This window comes from Rattus norvegicus, chromosome 7 (assembly GCF_021556685.1).
Source record: "Rattus norvegicus strain SHRSP/BbbUtx chromosome 7, alternate assembly SHRSP_T2T, whole genome shotgun sequence".
In the NCBI taxonomy this organism is placed as follows: Eukaryota; Metazoa; Chordata; class Mammalia; order Rodentia; family Muridae; genus Rattus; species Rattus norvegicus.
Window position 1 is genome coordinate 100249200 of NC_141540.1, and position 22149 is coordinate 100271348.

The following is a 22149-nucleotide window of genomic DNA, read 5'->3' on the forward strand; positions in this document are numbered from 1 at the left end:
AGAGAAGCCATCTTCTTAAACAGAGTAGCCAGACAACCCAGTTTGGTCACAATTCCCATCTTCCTTCCAAAAGTGCACATTCAGTCCAACCAACCTTCAAATGGTTAAGCCACCAGCTGGTGACAAACCCTCTGTCCCTACCATTTGAAACCATGCATCACTTAAGATAGCCTCATTTCTATCCAGATTTGTTTGTTTGTTTGTTTGTTTGTTTGTTTGTTTGTTTGAGACAAAGAGACATGAAGCCTGGGTTAGCCTATGTAGCCAAGGCTGGCCTTAAACTAGTGATCCTCCCAATCTTAGGGTCTTGGGTGTTCTTTAAAAACCGTATGAAAATAGTCAATCATGACTTTACTTCCTCAAAGCCTCTGTTTCTTCATCTGGTGAATGGGAGCACAGGATCCAGTTTCAGTGAGGCCGAGAGATATTTAGGAGATTTATATATCCTACAGACGGTAACTCTTCAACCACAGGAGCTGCTCTTGCTAATCTTCTCTACTGGGGTGGGAGGGAGAAGGAGGGGACATACTTTTGAGTTATAAATATGGCAGAGTGAAAAGAAAAAGTTTAACACCTAGTGTTGATGAGACACCCCCTCCTCTTGGTAGGAGGGTATCTGGCCCTAGGGAGCTACAGCCCTTAAAGTGCTGCGTCTCCTACTTAAATGCCACCTGAGGAATTGATCCTGCCCAGGAGGAATACTACTGTGCCCTAAAAAGAAGCAATAGCCAAGAGTGGAGAGCGGCTGAGCAATCATCACATTCCTGGAAGTCAGCCACAGAAAACTATTCACAGCCCAATCATTTAAAATTCCACCTCTCCAGAGGCTGAGACCGGAAGGCTGTAAGTTCAAGGCCAGCCTGGCCAACTTTCACATAGCCATGTTTTAAAAAAAAAAAAAAAAAAAAAAAAAAACTAAAAACGTAAAGGCTACAATTTTTACCCTTAACTGTGAGAATCAGGTGGCTATTCTTAAAATAGTATGAACTCATGCAACTAAATTTAGCTGTGTACATGTTTGTATATAAATATAGGGGGAAATCCAAGTCATGGTTCCAGATAGTGAAAACTACAGGAAAATGAACTGTTTTTTTAAACAACACAAGAGTAATTGTTTTGTGTCTTTGGGAATTTGTAATGGCAGATCTGTTTAACTTTGAAATCAGAGAACAGGTCATAACTGACAAGCATGGCTAGACCCAGTGGTGCTACTGGAAAGGCTGAGGCAAGAGGAGAAGCAAGCTCAAGACCAACCTGGGCCCAGATCAACTTAGCAAGGTCAAGTTCCAAAAGAAGGGGGAGGGGAGGCTCAGGTAGAGCCTGGCATGTGTGAGTCCCGGGCTCAGTTTCCAGTACTGCAGAAGAGATGTTTGTGGGATGAGCAGGAAGTGGAGACGCAGGCAGAGAGGTAGCAGCCGCTCTCCAGTCCACCTCCAAGAAACCCTTCTGTCAGGGGGCTCTGCACATACAAAGGACAGAATACACCACCCTTAGGCCTGCAGCTGGCGTTACATTAAGCCCACAGCCATTTCCTTAAGACCTGGCACAAGAGCACTGCTCATTTTCACATCCCAACATTTGCATTAAAAAGGCTGCCCAAACCTCAGGCCACATTTATAAGCTCAAACGGGGAGAGATCCGGTAGCATTTTTTGTTTCCCTGGCAACCTTATCTGGGTCTCCTTTCATCTTGACCTCGATGAAAGCGTCTAGGTGCTCCAAGGTCCCCGAAATCAGCTGGCAGCTAGAGTGGAGCAGCCCCCACACCATGCCCCACCCCACCCCACCACACGCCCAGCAGAGAGCTAGCTTATTTGAGAAACAAGTTTCAGCTAATGTGCTCACACCACCCTCTTCCACCAGAGACTCTAGACCACTGGAGCCCAACAGGTTTGCCACTGCAGTTCTGGAGCATCTGGCTTTCACATTCCCACGTCTTAATTTAGCATCACAGAAACATAATTAATCTTTCTCCTTAAGTGAAAGGGAGAAGGGAAATTACATTGAAGATTGCTGTTTTGCTAAATGGCATCGATGTCTAAATATTGACCTACCTCAGGTCCCTTAAACAGCAGGTGGGGATGGGGGCAGATGGGACCTTAATTTTAATGGGTGAACATCAAGCCACAGAATGAGCCTCCAGGGGCAAACTTTGATATCTGAATGCTGTGGACTAACTAGAAACAAGTCGGAAAACGGGGCTGGTGGGGTGTGGCTCATCAGGAAAAGGTGCTTGCTATGGAACCTGGCAGCCCAAGTTTGAACCCTAGAACTAAAGGTAAAAAGAGAAAACTAAGTCACTTGTTTTTTGGTCCACACCATCAGCATCGCCATCAGCATCGCAGGACTGTCACGAGGCCTAAATAGGTTAACAGAGTTCAGGTGCTTAGAACGGGGCTGGGCGTAAGAGCAAAGCCATTCGCTAAGTGTCGGCTTCTGCAGACAATCAAATCCGCCTGCCTTACACTGAGTCTCTGGACCACCTTTATGCTTCTCACCCGTACACTCAATTCACAGACACAGAGTCTAGCACCTTCTACAGTTATGACCTAAGAAAGGCCAGCTCCTAACATCAGCGTGGAGGCCTCGGCTAGTAACAGCCTTTTCTAAAGGACATCTGGCTTCAGCTGATAATACGGCAGAGTAGACTGACAGTGGTCACATGTGGAGATCTACAAGGAGAACGAGAGGGCGTGCATGCCCGCCCGGAGAGTGGCTCTTTACATTCAGAGACAGCGTCGGCCTGCTCTCTCTTTCTCCAGCCACCAAGTACTGTCCATGTGGCCACTTTTGGGCATAGATTTCTATAACTGGGAATGTGTTATATTTAAAGCATTTCCCTAGAGTCCTGTCATCTAAGTAAAGGCAGTGGGCCAATCCCGAATGCAGAAGGCCCTTCCCCCACACCACAAGCAGATAACAGATAAGTGTTCTGGGAGAAAAAAAGTCACAAGGGTTCCTGCTGGTCACACAGGCCCAACAGACGATCTGCAGGAAAGCTGTCTCTTCCTCAGAAAGGATCCGCAAGACAGGAAAGGAGCGAGCCTCAGTGCTGGACCTAGCGGCTTGAGGACACCAGAGCTGCCACCTAGTTCCCATGAGAAGGCCTTCTATACCTTTCCCACAGCCTCCCAGCCTCCCTCAGAAACAGAGAAGCCAGTCAGCACCCACCCATCCAATGCTGTCCCTTTCTGTCCTTCAAGGTCCTCCCCAGCTTCAAACCCTGGGTACATTTTCTGCCTAGATTCACATCTTTCAAACAACACAGCAGCTCCCTCCTCCTAGTATACATCATTAACTCTTTCATAATTAGGTGGGATTCTGTGAACATCTCCCCCAGTTCACAGCTCCTGTAGGAATGCCTTCTATGCATTAACAACGTGTCAGTAGAAAACACGATGCTGGCCTTGGCAAGCCAGTGTGAGCCGTGCTACTTATGTGCAGGAAAAAATAATAAGAATCAAAGCAATTTTAGGTCTGGGTGTGGAAGGGCAAGCCTTTAATCCCAGAACTCAGGAGGCAAAGACAGGTGAATTCCCATTGAGTTTGAGGCTAGCCTGATCTACATAGTAAGTTCCAGGCCAAACAGATCTATACACTAAGAGCCTGCCTTAAAAGATAAAATGATAAAATAAAATAGGAGAAGATCTGGGAAGGAGGTAGGATTGGAGAAGGGAAAAGTATGATCAAAATATATAAAAACTATTGTTTCAATAAGAAATTAACCATCCTATTAACTTAATATTTTTAAAAAGGAAAATGTTTTAACGATATAATTCACCAAGTCCAATCCATGTCCAGTATAGTCGTGTCAGTGTGAACGCAGCAGAAATGTATTAATGGTATGTCTTCATTTGTTCAGTCTGTGGAGCCCACTGTCTTTTCCACTGGAAGATAGATGTTAGTTGAGCAGACATGTTCTAAACCGTAGAGAGCCATGGCTACTGAGCTGTGCAGTGTCCTCTACGCCGTGACTGGAAACTCCCACAAAGCAGCTGGTACATTAGTGAGTACCTGTAAGATACCAACTATCAACAGACCACTACTGTCAAAGCCTAAATAGATGTCACGGACTACAGTGGACAGCAGCTGTCTGTGAGATATGGCAGAGTTCACAAAGCCTCCCTGACTCAGTGTGACATGGCTCTTCTCTCTCCTCCTCCCCTTGCCCTCCCCCACCGTGTGCCTGTGTGTGTGTGTGTGCGTGCACGTGTTACACACAAGCAAATGTATGGTACCTGTCTTGGATGCCTGGTCCTTAGCGTGCAATGCGAGATGTGTTGGGTCCTTCAAAGGTAGACCCTGTGGGAGATACTGGCCCTCAAAATTATGAGAATTAAGGCAGCATTCACATGGGCCTCCTGAGAACAAGCTTCCCACGGGAGAGAACATGAGGACACGTCCCCACATGAGAACAGGCTTCTGTCATTATATATCATCTGCCAAGACCTCCCAGAGCCAAACTGATGGCTCCCAGAGAACTATGGGCTAAATAAACCTTGTATTTTCAATAAAGTTATGGGGCCTTGAGTGTTTGGTTACAGTACCGAAAGGTAAGTTAATATGCTGGCTCTGCTGCAACAGCCATGACGGGAAGAACAGCACTTCTGGATCCCTGAGCTTCACACTCGCCTTCGCTGGGTTTGAATGTGTGGTTAGTAACAGAGGTCTGCACACTGCTTGAAAATACGGCAACATGTCTGAAAATCAGGACAAGGAAAGGTCAGGAGTTGTTGAAACGAACGGGCAGGTGATGGTTCACTACGATCGTCTCCTTCTGTGTGCGTGTGTGTGTTTGAAATTCTGAAGCCACAGAAATGAGAACAGACCCTTGTCCTTCCCCTCGCCACGTGTGCTGTTAGAGGCAGCATCGGCACTGAGGAGAAAGATCCATTGCTCAGTCACAGCTGGAGTCGGCGTGTGGGGGAGTTGCTTTCTCCTGCACTGAGGGGCAGAGCACAAAGCTAAGGCCCAGTGGCCACACCAGGCGGAGGAGCAGCCAGACACACCACACACACCCATCACGAGAAGATCCATTGCTAGGGCGGGTCTGCAAGCCCCTCTGAGTTCACAGCGACTCTCTGCATAGGGCATGAGGCTAGGAGATCACGTTTCTTCTTCTTCTTCTTCTTCTTCTTCTTCTTCTTCTTCTTCTTCTTCTTCTTCTTCTTCTTCTTCTTCTTCTTCTTCTGCTTTTTTTTTTCTTTTTGGTTTTTCATGACAGGGTCTTTCTGTGTAGCCTTGGCTACAACTTGGCTGCAACTCCCTGTGTAGACCAGGCTGGCCTCAAACTCATAGGGGTCCCCCTGCCTCTCCTTCCCTAGGGCTGGGATTAAAGGTGGGCACCACCACCACCTAGTTCATTTTTCCTTTTTAAAAAACTATGATTTATTCTTTGAGAATGTCATACAAACAAACATGCAACATATTTTAACCACATTAACCATTCTCCTCAACCCCCCTTCACCAATCCCTCCCCGACTCCCCGCCTAGGCCCCAGAGCTAAATAACCAGCACCCAGTCACTGCTGCCCAGTGACTCACGAGTGGAATAGTCACTGTGCTGTGGTCAACCTATCAGAGCGCACACCCTAGGGAAACGGCCACCATCAACCATCAGCAGCTCCTCCCTAGGGGAGGGGCTTGTGGAAGGTTGACTGGCTTGCTCTAGTGCAGGTAACAGTCTGGTCGCAGCTCCCACGCACACTCATCAGAAACCACTACTTGTCCCAGGTGTCCCCAGCCTCCATCTTTCCACCCCTTCTTCCAATATGTTCCCTGAGCCCTGGGGAGAAGGGGTGTGCAACGTGGATGTCCTGTAGCTGGGAACTCCACAGACACTCTCTACACTTTGACCAATTCTGAGTCTGTAATAGTTATCATTAATCATCACAAGTTGAAATTCTAACTTTCAGAGTTAGGTCCCTGAGCTCTATATGAGGTTAGAGTCTGTATAAGAAAGGCACGAGAAAGAAGATCTCTCTCCACCGTGTGAGGACACATCAAAGCCAATGTCTGCAAATCAGGAAGTAGGCCCTCACCAGCTACCTCCCGGTAGCTTCTTCTTGGTCTTGCAGATTCTAAAGGTTGGAGAAATGGTCTCTCTTATTACTGCAGCTTAAACCAACACAGCATCTTTGCATTATTTCAAAGGACTGAGAACAAGCCCCTGGCACTTTGAACTTTGTTAATAAGCACGGCACTAATAACCTACTGAGGGGAACCCCAGTGAACAATTCCTTTGGCAAGAACAACACGACTGAAGATCCTGACCCAGATGTAAAGGGTAATTCACAGTTACACTCGCCTGCCTGCCTGTTTACAACAGCTCTTTCCAACATCGATAGTGGTTAAAGTAAACAGTACGAACTGTCCTGATGATAAAGAGTTCGTGTTCTGTGTTGAGGTCAGAGTTTCTGTATGAGCATTGAAGATTCCCTCACCAATTCCTCCCGACGTCCTTGGCTTGCACCTTGTGAACGGTGTGTGTGCATGTGTATGTGCCTTGCGCCACAGCACGGGGAGGGTCGCCCGTTAAATAAAATGAACGACTTGGATTGCAACAGGCTTATTCCAGAAACGCTACCGAAAGTCACAGGGAGTCACTTGGCTCATTTCTAAAGTGATTAGACCTCGAGCTACAGCTGGGCAAGCAGCTCATCTATTTCAACTACGTCAGCTCTACCGGTTAAATTACACAGGAATCTTGGGAGGAATGAGCCTAGGTTAGGTTTGCTGTCTGCAGCCTCCCTCCATCCTAGATCCCCTTTCTCTACCTGGGCTGCTCTACTCCAATCTAGGTAACAGAAGATGTCACCGAAAGGAATGGCTATCAGAATGACAAACAACGAAGTCAACTTCAGGCCACCCAGAACAAGCGGTCAGGAATAAAGACATGCATACCCAACTGCGTGAAAATCCCTCTTCCTGTCCTCTGCCTTCAAGTGACCTTGTGATTCACTTCCCATGGAATCCAAAGGGCCTGAGTGCAGGGAGGTCTCTGTCTGCATACACTCCAAGGTACCGCCCCCAAATCATGGCAGCTAGAGGACTCATACAGCTGTCCCCAAAACACCCTTGGGTTCAAGGCAATACACACATGCACAGAAGCCCCCTCGGGCTCTGAGCTCGGCTGTGGGGACAGCGCCCTGTGCAGCCTAGAGTTAGGTTTCAGCACCGCACAATCTGATGGACTTGGCATCAGATGGGCCACAGAAATGGGAGCCCAGAAAAGGCAGCATTTTAACAAAAGAGAGAGGGGACAGGGAATTGCTGACACATTGTACAATGTCCATTCATTTGGGTATTGAGAAAGGTATGTATGTAGATAAGCATGTGTATGTGTATGTACGTATGTATGTACACACACACACACACACACACACACACACACACACTCATTGTCTCCCCCACCCCCGACTGAGTAAAAACAAAATCAAAGCAGTACATCAGCCAAGCCTTCCCCCGCAATAGCACAGATCACTCACCCACGACTCTAACCGAACAGGAAGTTGTTGGGTTATAGTTAAACTTTTCCTCCCACTTGCCTCCCATCCTGTGCTAAATCTGAGTCTCTGGCTTAGTGAAGGGATCAACACAGCCACAATAACTCTGTGAAACATGTGCAACAAAAGCCTACAAGATGGGTGTTCTAAAGCTCTGAACGTGGGATGGCTCTACTCACTCACAGAGAGATCTCCCTCCCGCTCTCCCAGCCCTCCTTTCTGCTGGGTTCTCGCTCCAGGGATGGGCTGAGTTCTCAGATACACTCAGGGGCTTTCTGCTGCTGTCTCCTCTCTGAAGCAGCAGCACTGGGGAGAGGCACTGACTGAAGTCACAGTGTATACACAGACAGACACACAAAGACGCATGCACATGCACACACGCACACTTCATGTTTGGATCATCCTCAGTCCTCCAGACCTGAGACTGTTTTCAGTCTACAGAGACAAAGAGAATATCCAGTAAATAGTACAACCCATACCCAGCTGGCAGCAAGATGCCAGAGGGTACCAGGAAGTGCTTGCCCATTAAAGAGTTAACCTCTGAGAACTTTCATCCTTTAAGGAGTTCAGTAAGGGAAACTTACCAACCTATTTAGGTCTCAAAAGCGACAATGAAAAGATTATCTCTTTCTAAAGTTGGAAAAGTAGGAAACCCAAGAAACGAATGGCCATAAAACCTACTATGCAGAAAGACCAGCAAAGTTACATGTCAGTTCATTTCTTTCCACGATTTTTTTCTTCCTATAAACAGGTGGATTCTTGTGAACAGTCCACACCAGCTCAACCCATAGTCCCAGCATCCATACTGGTTTTCAACCATCCTAACCCTGCGATCCTTTACTACAGTTCCTCATGCTGTATGTTGTAGCAACCCCAACCATAAAATTATTTCCACTGCTACTTCATAACAAATTTTGCTACTGTTATGAGTCATATATAATGTAAACTTCATCTGTGATTTCTGTAAAAGGGTCATTTGACACCCCCCCCTCAAGGGGGTCATGAACCACGGGGTGAGAATCAATGATGTAGACAAAGGCAAGTTTGATGATCCATGTTTCCCACTGGCTCTTAGAAACAAAGGCTATCATTGGCACAAGTTAACTTGGAAGGAAACCATGACTAGGAACTGGATGGGCAAGAATGTGAAGAGACAGCTAGGCTATATTCCTCATCCAAATGGCCCCTACCCATAACCCTTTGAAAGAAGCAGAGTCAACAGAGACTAATAAAGGGTTTCCTTGCTTGTCAAACCCACCATAGCCTACGCAGTGGTGAGCTGGTCACGCTCTACTTAACATGTATCTGAACCCAGTGAGCTTTGCTACACACACCCTGCTGGCCTCTGACCCTACTTTTAGACTTCGTAATCTGTAAGTGGAAGCCCTGTTCATTCATCTTTATGACTGTGTCAGCATACAGTAGGTGCTCAAGAAATACTGGCTGAATGAATGGGCTAAGCTTTTACTCATAACGAGAAAACGGAGGACACCTCCATTTTCGTCTATTAAATTTCTTCTCCTATTAAATAGGCAGAAAGGAGAAGGCTCCCTCCTGGGCCTATCTACAGTCTCCTTCTGAGTGGAAAAGTCAAGGGACAGGTAGGGTGACGGACCCACATATGGTTTCTTCGGGCTATTGTAGTATTCCAGGGGGCTACGTTTGCAAGCCATGTTGACTCTGGGAAAGGGGATGAGGTCCACCTGTATAATGATGTATACATACCTACCTTATTTAAACATGTGCTGTCACACTTCAGAACCACTGCCCCACACCGCACATTAATGTTACTGTATGTTTAAATACTGGGCTAAGAGAATGGGACACAGACGGACGGATGATGATAAGACAGGTATGCTTTTCATCCCCCGGCGTCCATATTCCCTTCCACCTCAGCTTTCCTAAACTGAACAGTACTCTCCAATAAGGAGAGTGCAGATAGATCAAATGCTCAGGCAATTTCTAAAGGTCTGAGTGACCAAGATGTGTAACCGCCAGCCACTTCTAGTCCATGTCAATTAAGAAGCCAAGGGCTGGCTGCTCCCCTGCAGCTACACAATGACATGAAGAAGTCAAAACCCAGGACACCCCCTCACCAACCCCCCCCACGCAGGGATACGTTGCCTCTGACACAAAACAGGCAGCCCACGCTCCCAGTGTGTGCAAAGTCTGCACAAATGTCTCTTTAGAAAAAGATCCACTCAGAGAGGCCAGAAAGCCTCTCCTTGCAGGTTAGCATGAGGTAAGCTTCTACTCCAGTTGCCTGCTTAACCTCACTGACAACATCCATAGCTTCCAGTCCTGTGTTCCACCTAGGCCTTGGCAAAGACCTACAAGTAAAGTCAAAGCCACAAATGCTCTGGGGCAGAGGGAAACCCTATGGCCCTAGGCTCGATAAGTCCTTCCAAGTCTCTCCTCTCTGTGCTTCTGAGAGACACATGGGGAACTCAGGCAATGAGTTAGGAACCCCATGACATTCTTACACCATCAACCCAGAATCAGCCACCTACTTAGACCATGCTACCATCAAGGTTGAGGTAGGAACCTCACTTTCTCCCCATAAACCCTCTGTCTGCTGGAGACCTGGCTGACCTGGTGTTCACTATATAGCCCTGGTTGGCCTTGAATGTCTTAAAGCAGTCCTCCTGCCTCAGGCTCCTGGTTATTTAAATATAGATACAGAACACCACCCCTTGCCTCCCTACACTCACCCAGCAAATGCTACAAATGCTTTACCCTTCCTTAGCTCCTCTGTACCTGTAGCTTCTCATCCTCCTGCACACAAAGGCTTTGGGAATATTTCCTTTGGGTACACTGTCCCCCTTGTCCCTTCAGTTCACTCTTATAAATGGCTGGGCACCCACACAGCTCAACAGGTATTAGGTGGGATTGCTTCTCAAGAAGGGCAAAGATGCTCTCAGAAAGTCAATTTGGCAAACACAGAGACAGACCCAGGGTATCATGGGAACAGGGGGATGAGGGAGGAGCCTGGGAGGCCTTAAGAGCTGGGACACGGACTTAGTGTATCCGATTGGATGACAGCACAAAATACAAGTCCCCAGAGGCCTCTGCATACAGCTGAGAAGTACAGCTGAACAGGGCTAAGAAGCGACCAGGAGCCGGCAGGGTGGGAGAGGACTGCACACTTCAGTGTGGGGCCCTCAGGAGACTCCAGCTGAACCGGAAAGCAGAGTGCAACACCTGTGGGGCCACTGCCCCTAGAGTCCCTGGTGTCACCCAGGGCCTTGCTGGGTTTTTCCCAGGAGTGGTTTTAGGACTTAAAGCCACAGGCACAGGCTCAACCCGTCATCATGGGGGCCACCAAGTCGCTGGCCCTAATTAAGGTTGCCTGAGACACAGGCGTGTCCACCTTCTTCCAGCAAGGCCTGCCTCTAGATAAAGGCCTCTCTACCACAAATGCCAGAGGCTGGGTTCTCCAAGCAGCTCTCTGCTGCCCTTTAATTTGGCGGTACCCGGACAGTCTCGTCTGAACCCAGCCATTTAAGATTGCCAACCCTTTCTCTAATCGTTGGGAATACATAAATCAGGATTGAGGGATACACAGGATTAGAGGCTACATGCTACAACAGGGCCCTTCATTTCCCCTCAGGTTTGGAAAAGGCATATGACCACTGGGCTGTGTTCTGACTGGAACAGGCTCACAACCCCTGAGGCAACCCAGACCTCGGCTTGTCAGGAGACCCATCTGAAATCCGTAGAATCTGCTGCGAGAATTCTTTCCACGTTAAAGCCATTAGTCACTGAGTCCAAGGCCTGCTTCCCTCCCTAAGTAAATGCCTCCCTCCACAGACAGTACTGAGAGGCTGCCCAGTCCCACAAGCCTAGTGTTGCACACTACCCTCTCAAGAACCCTACAAAGCCTTCACCCATCCTAGAATTAAGTCCAGCCAACCCGTTTCACACATGTCTGAGACACATCATGATTTAGGTGACAGGATTTTATTTTTCTCGGTGCCACATAAAACAAAGGGGACTTGAGGAAACTAGTATTTTCACAGACAGGAGCACTAACCCTTAATGCCAATGGTGACAACTGGGGAGGTTGGCTCTTAAGTGTCATGAGTTTCATGAGTCAAATCTAGATCCGGAGTGTCTGGGACATTTCTGTCGCTGGGATTCTCCAAAGATTTCTCCGCTCAATCAATACCTGTATAGTGGCTAATTCTACCCCTGTTCCGCCCCAGTTTACTGACCTTGCCTTCCCCCCCCCCCTCCATCTCTACAGACATCAGTTCATAGTTCTCTGCAAACCTCAGTCACTCCATGACACCTTGGCCTGTTGCTCATTCTAGGCCGCTTCCATTTTCCATCCTCCTCCAGGAAGCTGCCTGTGGCTCCCTGTGGTTGCTGCCTCTCCCTCTCACCTCCTCATTCTCCTGGGCTTCAGCTTTACCAGGTTGACCGTATGAAATATGGTGGTAGAGATGCAGCCTGTGCCGACTGACCTCCGAGGGACAGTCTGCCCTTCTCCACCACAAACCGGCTCTGTGCTCTGAGGGAGCGTTGCTGTGTCTCTGTGTGCTTCCATTATTCTGTCTGTCAAATGAAACGACCCACTTCCAGGAGCTTTAGAGATGACACACATACATGCTCATTAGTATGTAGCACACGGTAAATGTTCAACAAACTAAGCTACTATTATGTTGCCATTGCGTTTTAACAACCTGCCTATTTGTAGACATCCTCCACTCAGCTTGAGGCATCGGAGCAAACTCCCAGCACATCATCTGGGCCAAGCACTACAGCTACCTCACTAGAGCTAAAATAATAAGGACGATGAGATGACGATGATGACGATGATGATGACGATGATGATGATGATGACGATGATGATGATGACGACGACGACGACGACGACGACGATGACAACGATGGATGACAATGGTGTCAGATGCCTGGTTTAATGGCCATGTGTCTGTGTTCATCACACATGGAAGGCATCATTCTCTGGGACTCCATGCAACCCGATTACAAACGCTAACTAGATGTACAACCAGAGGAAAATTAATTCTGGGAGAAGAGGAAACTGAAAAAAAAAAAAACTAGGAATGGAAGGCAAGAAAGAAAAGAACAAAGTCCAAAAAAAAATTGGCCTAAGCAAAGCCAAGCAGGATTAATGTACACAGCCATCCCGGGGCTCAGGACACATAGAAGGGAGAGAGAGGCTGGTCAATGCAGAAGAAGCCCATCTGGCAGAGGTGAATAAAAAAGGAAATAGGGTAGCCAGATCTAAACTGCAGAAAAGAAGTCCAGGCCAGTTAGGGGCCACCATGGAGTGCAAGAGGATCAGATAAAGAAAGGGGTGGGAGGAAGGGCAGAACCCAAGGATCCTTGAAAAGGAAAGTTCAACAGAGCCCAGGACAGAAATCTAGTCTTCTTGGATCTAATAAAGGAAAAGAACAAATTTTAGAAGCAGGTTGGAATTTGGGAAGAGAAGAAGGAGACACCTTCATTCCCTTCCTCTTCTCATGGAATCTGCATTTAGTCTATAGGCTGAGGTAAAGGTACAGCCTCCATGTGGTTCTCTGTGAGAGAGGGTTAGGGAGGGATGACAGCCAGAGATGTGAGTTGATTCTGGTGTTCTCTGAGGACAAGGAAGAGATATATGAGACATCTCACACATTTCTATAAGAACACTAAAAAGGAAAACAAAAGGAAAAGTCCAGGAAGAGACTAAAACAAGAACAAAGACCAGAGGGAAACCAAGACCAGACCAGATGCAGCTTGAAGCTAATTGGTAAGAAACACTCAGGTTGGGTGACAGGTCAGATGTTGTCACAGAGCCCAGAAGAGTGTCAGCAGGGAGGGGTGCGCGAGTTCATCAGGGAGGATCCAGATGAACTGTGAGGCACATCTCCTAGTTCACCCTTAACCCAGCCTCAGCGAGAGATCACAGAGAAGCCTTGGCTCATCTAGGAAATGCATTCCTGTAGACAGTAGCAGGGGACCCAGTGGACTTACAGGAAGCATCTTAAACATTTACAACAGTGACCCCTCGAACTGAAATACGACGAGCACAGAACAGAAAATCCCAGGTTTAAATCTCAGCTCTTTGCGGGCTAAAGACACGGAGAGCTTTTGTTTTCTGAGCTTTGATTTGGGAGATGACAAAGTTCTGCTGGTGTTGGCTGCATAACGATGTGAATTTACAAATCTGCATCTGTGTAAGCATGTGCCCAAGGAGGGCAGACAAGGGCTAGATCCCTTGGATCTGGAGCTACAGACAAGCGTGAGCTCCCTGAGTGGGTGGGTCCTCTGGAAGACCAGCAAGCAGTCAACCTGTGAGCCGCCTCTCCAACCCCTGAATGGATTTAATGCCGGTTTAGTTTTCTACTTAAAAAAATGGTTCAAACAGTAAATTAGTAATTAGCAACATTGACAGCTGCAAAGCACTAAGCTAGAATTCAAAGTCTCCAGGGCATTCACCTCTACGGCTAGAGACCAAACCCAAGATGCTGGTGAGAGTCTGCAATGTCTGAGGGGCCTCAGGAAAAGAGCCGCGTGAGTCCCCACCAAGAGGGAAGGCAGCATTTCTATCCACCTTTGTTCTCTTGCAGGCACAAAAAAATCCACGTGTCCCATCCTGTCAGACATGTTTATTCCAGCCCACAGCCAGGGAAAATGGCTCATGAAGGTTGATGCTGGAAGCAGGGTGCTATCAGATCAACGTGATCCAAAGACAGAAGGCTGGCCCTCCATGCTTAGCTCAGGTACTGTAGGAACTGCCCCTCTTGTCTCTGTTTTCAAACTGCCCTTTCTCTTTCACACCCCTGCGGTGGGTCTACAAATGGGTTTTCCCTCATAACCATAGGCAGCTAAGAACATACTAAGTGGCCATTTTGTTTCAAAATGGCAAACAAACCCATAGGATTAACATCACATACATCCCGACACTGTCTAACAGCAAGCCTGGCTTGATGATAAGAGAATGGAAAAATCAATACCACTGGATGTGACCAGAAAACAGACAAGAAAGTGTAAGAGAGCATGCTAAGGTGGCAGTCTCGGTGTATCTAGTCACCAGCCAAAGCCAGGGCAAAAGAACCCCCTGCTCCATTCTTAGCTCTCCCCGCAGGACCCCACCCAACACAAGCAAATTCCACAAGCTTATCTATCAAGCTTTGACTCACTCCATTCCTGAGACATGAAAGAGACCCCGTTTGTGACACACAGGCCCTTTCCCACACATCTAATGATGAATGAATGCAGATCTCCCGATTTAGATGGATAATTTAACTGTGTCTGGCTTTGCAACCCTTGTTGCCAAGGAAGTTTCCCGCCACTGGATTTCCTTTTGTTCTGCTTGAAATGTTAGTTGGGGGGAGGGGGGCTCTCCGTAAACAGCAGCAGGAAAATAAGGCCTGCCGCCCACACACACACACACACACACACACACACACACACACACACACACACACACACACGAAAAGTGCAGTCCTCCGCAGATCCTGATTGCACAATTAGAGAAGGTTTCATCCCCACAGCTTTGGGTTCTACTTTCTCTATAAATACTTACTCATTTTCTAATTAAACAAACAATTAGTAGAAAGCACAGCCTGAGAAACTGTGTAGGTGCCAAGCAAGGGGTAAATAAGACGAGTTGGGCTCCTAATGTTTGCACAAACAGAGAGGTCCATCAGCCTGGACCAAACCGGAAATGCACATTCTTAAGAGCAGGCTCGGGAAAACAGTCCAGGTAATTTCGTCTTGTTTTTACTCGTTTTACAATGTGCTATTTAGTGGGTTTCCAGTAAGACTCAGCAAACTCAATAGACACAAAGCCAGCAGTGACCTTCCTAGATCTCGAGCTAAAATCTCCTGACTCAGTGTGGCTAAACAAAGTTAATGTTTACTCTTCAGGGCTTCAGAGCTGGTCACGGGGAGAAAAATGGCTGTGACACAAGGAAATCCCTTCACTCTATAAAGGAAGCCGGTACCAGCATCTTGCTCCAGGCACTTGCAGAAGGATACTTCTGCAGGCACAGGCTGTGTTTAAATTCACTAATTATGGTGGTTTAAATAAGAAATGTCCTCCAAGGGCTCAGTTATTTAGACAGTTGATCCCAGCTGGTGGCGTTGTTTGAGGATATTATGGAGCCTTTAGGAGGTAGCGACCCTGCGGGAGGAAGTACATCGCTAGAGAGTATATAGTCCCACTGCACTTCTGTCTTCTGCTTTCTGTGCTCATTGAAAAATGGTGGGCTCAGCTTCCTGCTCCTGCTACTAAGCTACTTCTGCTGCCATGCCTCTCCGCTGTGATGTTCTCTCATCCCTTGGGAATCTTAAGTCAAAATAAACATTCTTATTTAAGTTGCTTTCGGTCCTGGTATTTCATCACAGCAATAGAAAACTAACTAATATACTAATTTAAAATCTGTGTTGATTCATTAATTCACTCAGTGATTATTTACAGAGCAACAGTTACCACGAAGATAAATAATAATACAAGTCTGCCCTCCTGGAGCTTCCAGGCTGCAGGGAGGGACATGGGAGGAAGAAGCCATGAAAATAAAGTGGGATAGGCAGAACAAAGAAAGAGAAGGGAACCAGGGTGCAGAGGGACGAGGACAGGGGTGCCCTGGCTGGGACTGTTGGAGAAGGGTTCTCCAAGTCTGGAGAACAAGACTTCCAGCAGGGAACAGCAAGCACATTGGTTCTGGAATGAACGGGAAATTAGACCCTGCGAGCTTGCAGGCAATGGTCAGATTTCTAACTGGAGTTTCACAAGTCCACAGCAGCTAGTAATTAAAGTACAAATGACTGTATGAACAACAAGTTTATGTGCTTTGAGGAGACCCCTTGAGAGGCGGGCTTCACGGTCAACACCACATGCATAGCACCCAGGATTTACCAGGGGCTCGCTCTGAGTCCTTTTTAAACATTACACATGAGACAGTGAAGCCAGAGAACAGGTCTAGTAGGGCAATTGACTCATTGCCCGTCTAATGTTCATTTCCCTTGTAAAATAAAACAAGCATACAAGGTTTCCCAATGGTGGACAAGGCAAGTCCCAACCAGTGTAACAACACACTAAGTTTGCGTGCTTCCTGGCACAGGAGGCTGTAACTCTGTAGAAGTTTGAAGGGAGACAGCGAAGCTGCAATCTCTAGAGAGTCATTTGGAATACACGCATTGCAAGTCTCTCCAAAGGCATTATAAAATGGGGGGCAGGGGGGTCCTCTTCTTGCATCGAGTATGAAGTAAAATCAAAGGACAGCCCCAGTCTCTAAGGAATACAAGGCCATAACCACGGTAAGGGACATCCATACGTCCTTCATCCACCCAGAAGTACAAAGCAGGAAGAAAGGCATGGTGGAAGAACGCTGTCCTCTGCTTCCTGTCAGGAGAGACCAGGGCTGGCTCCTACTTCCTTTCCTAGTTAGCTAAGCCCCGAGAACAGAACTGAAGCACTCGGCTCTGTGCCAAGCGGGCGAAGACTTCTTCGGGGTTACCTCAAGCTGGGGAAGGAAGTTTTTGCTCATTCTATCCACATAAGGACAGTGTGGAAGAGACAAGAGCAGGAAAACTACACACAATGAAATGACAAGACACCACACAAGGTGCATCCGAAGAGACCCTCCTTGAAAGGAATCATTCTCAGAAGGCGGGGCATGAAGGAGACTGGGCACACGCACGCACAACCCAGATGTGGGCCCACCAAGGAAACCCAGGCCAGGATTCCAAACTCCTGTGTGAAAGTCCCCAAGGGGTGAGGGAGAGGGGACTGCGCTCATTCCAGAGCTATTTCAGGCACTATGACTTCATCCTGCTTGCTGAAGCAGACAGGCGGGCCCCATCAATTCATGTCACCACAGGGGAGGGAGACCCAGACTGGAAGCCACTCATTTGTCCCGCCTGGTGTTAGGGCATCCTGAAGCTGGGGCCCTGGCACCAGGGTGGGGTGGGAAGGCACCGTTTCTTTTATTTCTTGTCTTTCCCAAACCTAAGGGTATTTGACAAGTATCACATTTCATGGAAGCAACCACCAGGCCTACCCAGACAATGGCACTGGGGAAGCTGCAGCCAACGCCAGGAAGCCTTTCTGCTGTGATCAGCTCCACCTAACCATGACCTCTCTTCCCCTCCTAACACTCTTCCTCAGCAGAGTGGAAGAGACAAAGGCTGAGGGTTTGAGCAGAGTGAGGTAGACTCCTGTACCACAGGTCACTCTGGGGCACAGGGTTCCCTCCCACTATCTTTCCAAGAACTCCAAGAACCCAAAGGAGCAAGGGACAGCCACAGGACTGACTATATGTATGTGTACTAACCCTCTGCCAGGCACTTGTCAGTCTTATTAAAAACTCCCAACCATCCTAGGAGGTTAGATTCCGATCCCTCTTGCTTCCAATCCCCAAAGAGAGAAGCAAGTCACAGAGCTGGGACAATAGCCAAGCTACGAAGACACACTTCTGGTAAGACTCAAAGCGAGCGAGCCCTCAACCATCAGAGGGTAACAGGATTCAAATGCTTTGCCCTCCTCTGAGGGGAAGGTGTGAGGCTTACAGAAGACCCCGATTCTCCACCAGTCTACCAGATGTGTCACCAGGAAGCATGAGGGAGGAATGAATGAATTCACAATGGTAGCCCAAGAACCAGGCCAGACTTCCACTTCGTCACAGGCGCGCCTGGGGCAAAGTCTATCACCCTTGAGCCCTGTTGCAGGCCCTGGTGTGTAAGACTGAGTTTGGTTCTCTTTCCATCCGAGGGATGGAGAACAGCTATGTCAAAGACAGACAAGTGCAGTGTGTGGGGTCACTGGGGTCAACTGCAAGAAGTAGAATAGTTTAATTAGGTCACTACCTCTTAGGGTTCTTGGGATAGTGCTCAAGAATCGCCGCTAATGAACTCCAAAACACCTCACTGGCTCGAGAGAGCCCCAGGCTCACTTTGCAGTGACTCTTCAATTTGCCCTCCCCAGACCCCAGCAACCATGAATCTTCCTGGCTCTCTGTCCACCTATTTAGACCGGTTCACACGAGGGGAACTGTATGACAAGGGCATCTGAATTTAAGGGGCTTTTCAGAGTCATCTAAACTGCAGTGCGTACCAGCACTTCGTTCTTTTTAAGCTCGGGTAATATTCTATTAACTAGATATCACGATCGGCTCCTGCAGTCAGTCAACGGAAGCAGCGTGGCTGGCTTCCATCTTCTGTATGCACAGCACAGCTCACGTGGCGGGCTGCTAGCATTTAAAGTACTCTTACGTCCACTCTAGCACGTATGTGAACCCTGCTGCCATGGCTGTATTTGGGGTGTGCTGCCTTCCTCATTAACCTATCAGGTTCCAACCTTTCTATAAGAAAAATGGCCAAGAATTCCCAGAATTTCCATGGCAGAGTCAGACACAAAGGAATGAGAAGGTGACTGCCAATTATTAGACTTTTAAAACTTACTCATAACTGAGAACGTGTGGCGGGGCTTGTATGCAGCTGGATGTTATTCTAGATACGCATGGGAGACACAAAGGTGGCATGAAAGGCTCAATTAAAAATCAAAATGACACTACAGGAATGCAGAGATGGGGAGGAAAGGACCAGGAGAGGGCGGGCCATGGTCTTCCACTCAGACACTTTCCTTTACTGCTGTCTAATTAGGTGACCTCAGAACACCCTGGCTGCCCTTGTATCAAAGCTGTCGTCCCACAACCACCCAGAGACGATACTCGCCTCAAAGCCCCGTATGTAGAAACCCGGTGAACCTTTGCTACAACCCTCAGCATCCTGGTAAATGTTTGAAGAACAATGTGCCTGATATCAAACCCCGTCGATGGGGAAGGCTGATATTATCACTAATATCCTCAGTGTTCGGCTTCCAAGACCATTCCTCATCAGACAAAGAAAACGAACCAATCCTCTCTCCATGTGGAGAGGCTTACGTCATCCTGAAAAATGTCCCACTTCCCTCAGACCCTCTTCCCATCTAAAGTCTGGGTTTCTGGGTTCCAGGTTTGGTATAAAGAGAATTAAATCACAACGGGTGTATCGAGGGGGCAAAATGCAGCCTCACTCTGGGAAACAAGCCTTTGGGGATTCAGCCCCTGGGTGGCAGCCAGCACAGTGCCAAACACACGCTGATTAAAGAACCAGGCCGCCACATGTCACTTCAAATATTCCTCACCGTACACATAATAGAGTAGGGCAGATGAACATTCTCATACTGTTCCTCCCTATGGGGTGTAAAGGCAAAAGGACCACTGAAAACTGTAAAGGCACTAGGGGTGTGGTGGGGGAAGGGAGAGAGATGGTCACAGTTGTAAGGACAACATGGAAGTCTTCTCCCTTAACATCACTGTGAACATCTGCCGTTGATTTTGTTCTTTTGTTTTCTCCAATCAAAGGTCCTCACTTTAAGAATAAACAATGGAGGGGGCGGTGCTTAAAGACAGTTTCATTGCAAACATTTCAATTTACTGAACAAAGGGAAATAAATGTCTTCTTTTCTATCTCTGAGCCCACCCCTACCCTTCCAAGGTAAATGAAACCAGAATTTTTCCAGAAATGGCCATTTAATCTCTACCTGAACAACTCAGCTCCATCAGGGTACAATGGTGACCACAGACAAGCCCCGGGCCAACCAGTCAGGTGCATTTCCCAGAAATGGGCACACATTTCAACTTAAATTCTGTAAATTCCATGTCATTTTAGTCTGTCTCGGAGTATCACCGTTCTCATCCCAACAACCTGAAAACCTCTCTCAGCTTATGGGCAAGCGGCAAGCTGGTTTTCTAGGGTTTATGGAGCACTGCTCTAAATTGCTGGCACTTAAGTTTCAAGATAGAGTTCCTCTTGTTAATAAGGGAGGGAAATGTAGAAGTCTGAGGGAACCAAACGAGAACCAAGCAAGGGCAAAACAGTAAGAACGCAGCAGAGACCAAGAGCAGCGTTCTGTTACGCGAATCCCACGAGTGTTCAGAGACCCATTTAATTGCATCTTCCTGGAGGGCCAGTTTGAAGACAGGCGAGGGAGGGGGGATGCTTAAAGCTAAAAGTTAAAAGATTACTGACCTGTGCAACTTGGTCAGTAGGTATCCTCTCAACACCTGGTGTTCAGTACAGGACACATTGCCAAAGATAACGCACAAAATGTATCTTGTCCCACCAAGGGTTTGAACCCTGTAAGCTTCCAAACTCTAACAGCTTTGGCGTGGATGTGAGACACTGGGACCAGGCATCCCTCACACCAGGATCTTTTTTTTTTTTTTTTTAAGATTTATTTAGATGGTTGTGAGCCACCATGTGGTTGCTGGGAATTGAACTCATGACCTCTGGAAGAGCAGTCGGGTGCTCTTAACCACTGAGCCATCTCTCCAGCCCTCACACCAGGATCTTAACTGGTCCATCTTTGATCCACGTTTTTATAATAAGAAAGTCTCGTTCTCTCAGGAATGGTTCCAGACTAGAAGCTTAGCTCTGCTTTTTAGTTATAGAACCTAACCTCTCCAAGCCTTCCATCCTAAAAGAATAGAACTAAAAATATCTTTCCCAAACAACCCCAATACACTAATTCCCTCATGAGCCCCCATGCTACGACCACCACGGCACTTTCAGGCAAGATGGCCAAAAACACAGATATCACACGCATTCTATGCTACTCACACATTCACACACATTTACACACATCCTTATGCTATTAATAACACCCTGTCCCCTCTTACTTTCTTTACCCCTAAATCCACCAGTATCTAATTGAGAATCTGAGGTGGTGGTGGCCTCAGAGCCCCACAGACCTACCTCAACGCAAAGTATCTGCAAATGCTGCACTAGGACCTGACTTTAAGAATCCTTTGGGTATTCAAAGTTTTGACCTCTCCTGACTGCCTTGTCCATAGAAGACTCTGTGGTCCACAGCCAATGCTAACTCATGGCTCTGCCACCACAGGGTCTGACCCTTAGATGGAGCATTGCTTTGTGTGAGCAAACCCTTTAACCAGTAGTGCAGAAGTCGTGCCTGATCTCAACTCAGGCGTGACATAAATGCCCACCCTTACTGACATGCACAGAATCTGAGCAGAACCGTCTGTGGTGATGACTTCTTGGTGTGTGAAAATTCACAAGGATCATGCATGGTCAGCCTCCAAAGCTGAAGGGTTCAGACTCCTCTCTAGATACACTAAGACTAAACTTAGGAGCTTCAGAAACTGCAAGAGTCCAACTCTCACCTCAGGAGTAAAACTATTTGCAACGAGGCTGCAGCCAAACAGTACCCTGTGAGGCTCTAACCCTGACGTCCGTCTTCTGGTACCTTCCTTTCCCTTACACACCTGTGGGCTCACCTTCTGGAGGGTTGCCTACCTATCTACCCAGAGTGAAGAGACGGCTTGGAGGGTAGCCATATGCTGTCTCTGGACCCCTGAGAGCTGCTATTCAGCCAGGAGGTGGGGTGGAGGATACACTGCCTGAGGAAGGTAGATGAGGATGTGGTGGGCACATGGACTCATAAACAACCCCCACCCCGTTTATTTTGCTTAAAAGCAATCACAAAAATTTTTTATGTCAAAGCCTCATTGTACAAAATGAAAACACAGAGGGGCTGAGACCACAGTGGACATTCCGGCCCTGCCCAACCCCTGGAGGCAGTGCAAAGGCCAAGGCCAGCTTGGGACAGACAGCTGGACGGATGCAGTA

General features: G+C 47.6%; 1 protein-coding gene and 1 long non-coding RNA gene across 33 annotated transcripts in view; one reads left to right on the forward strand and one right to left on the reverse strand.

The window, feature by feature from the left end:
- Positions 1-22149, reverse strand: part of Mtss1 (MTSS I-BAR domain containing 1) — a 139200-nt gene that overhangs the window by 70309 nt on the left and 46742 nt on the right. For 2 of the 32 annotated variants that reach the window (XM_087558048.1, XM_087558043.1), the window contains exon 1: positions 3781-4096. The gene's annotated coding sequence lies outside the window, so the exon portion shown is untranslated. 32 annotated transcript variants of the gene reach the window in all.
- On the forward strand, positions 13370-15834 carry LOC134479912 (uncharacterized). Its single transcript, XR_015625582.1, has 3 exons — positions 13370-13982; positions 14082-14234; positions 15385-15834. It is a non-coding gene; the product is annotated as an uncharacterized LOC134479912 (long non-coding RNA).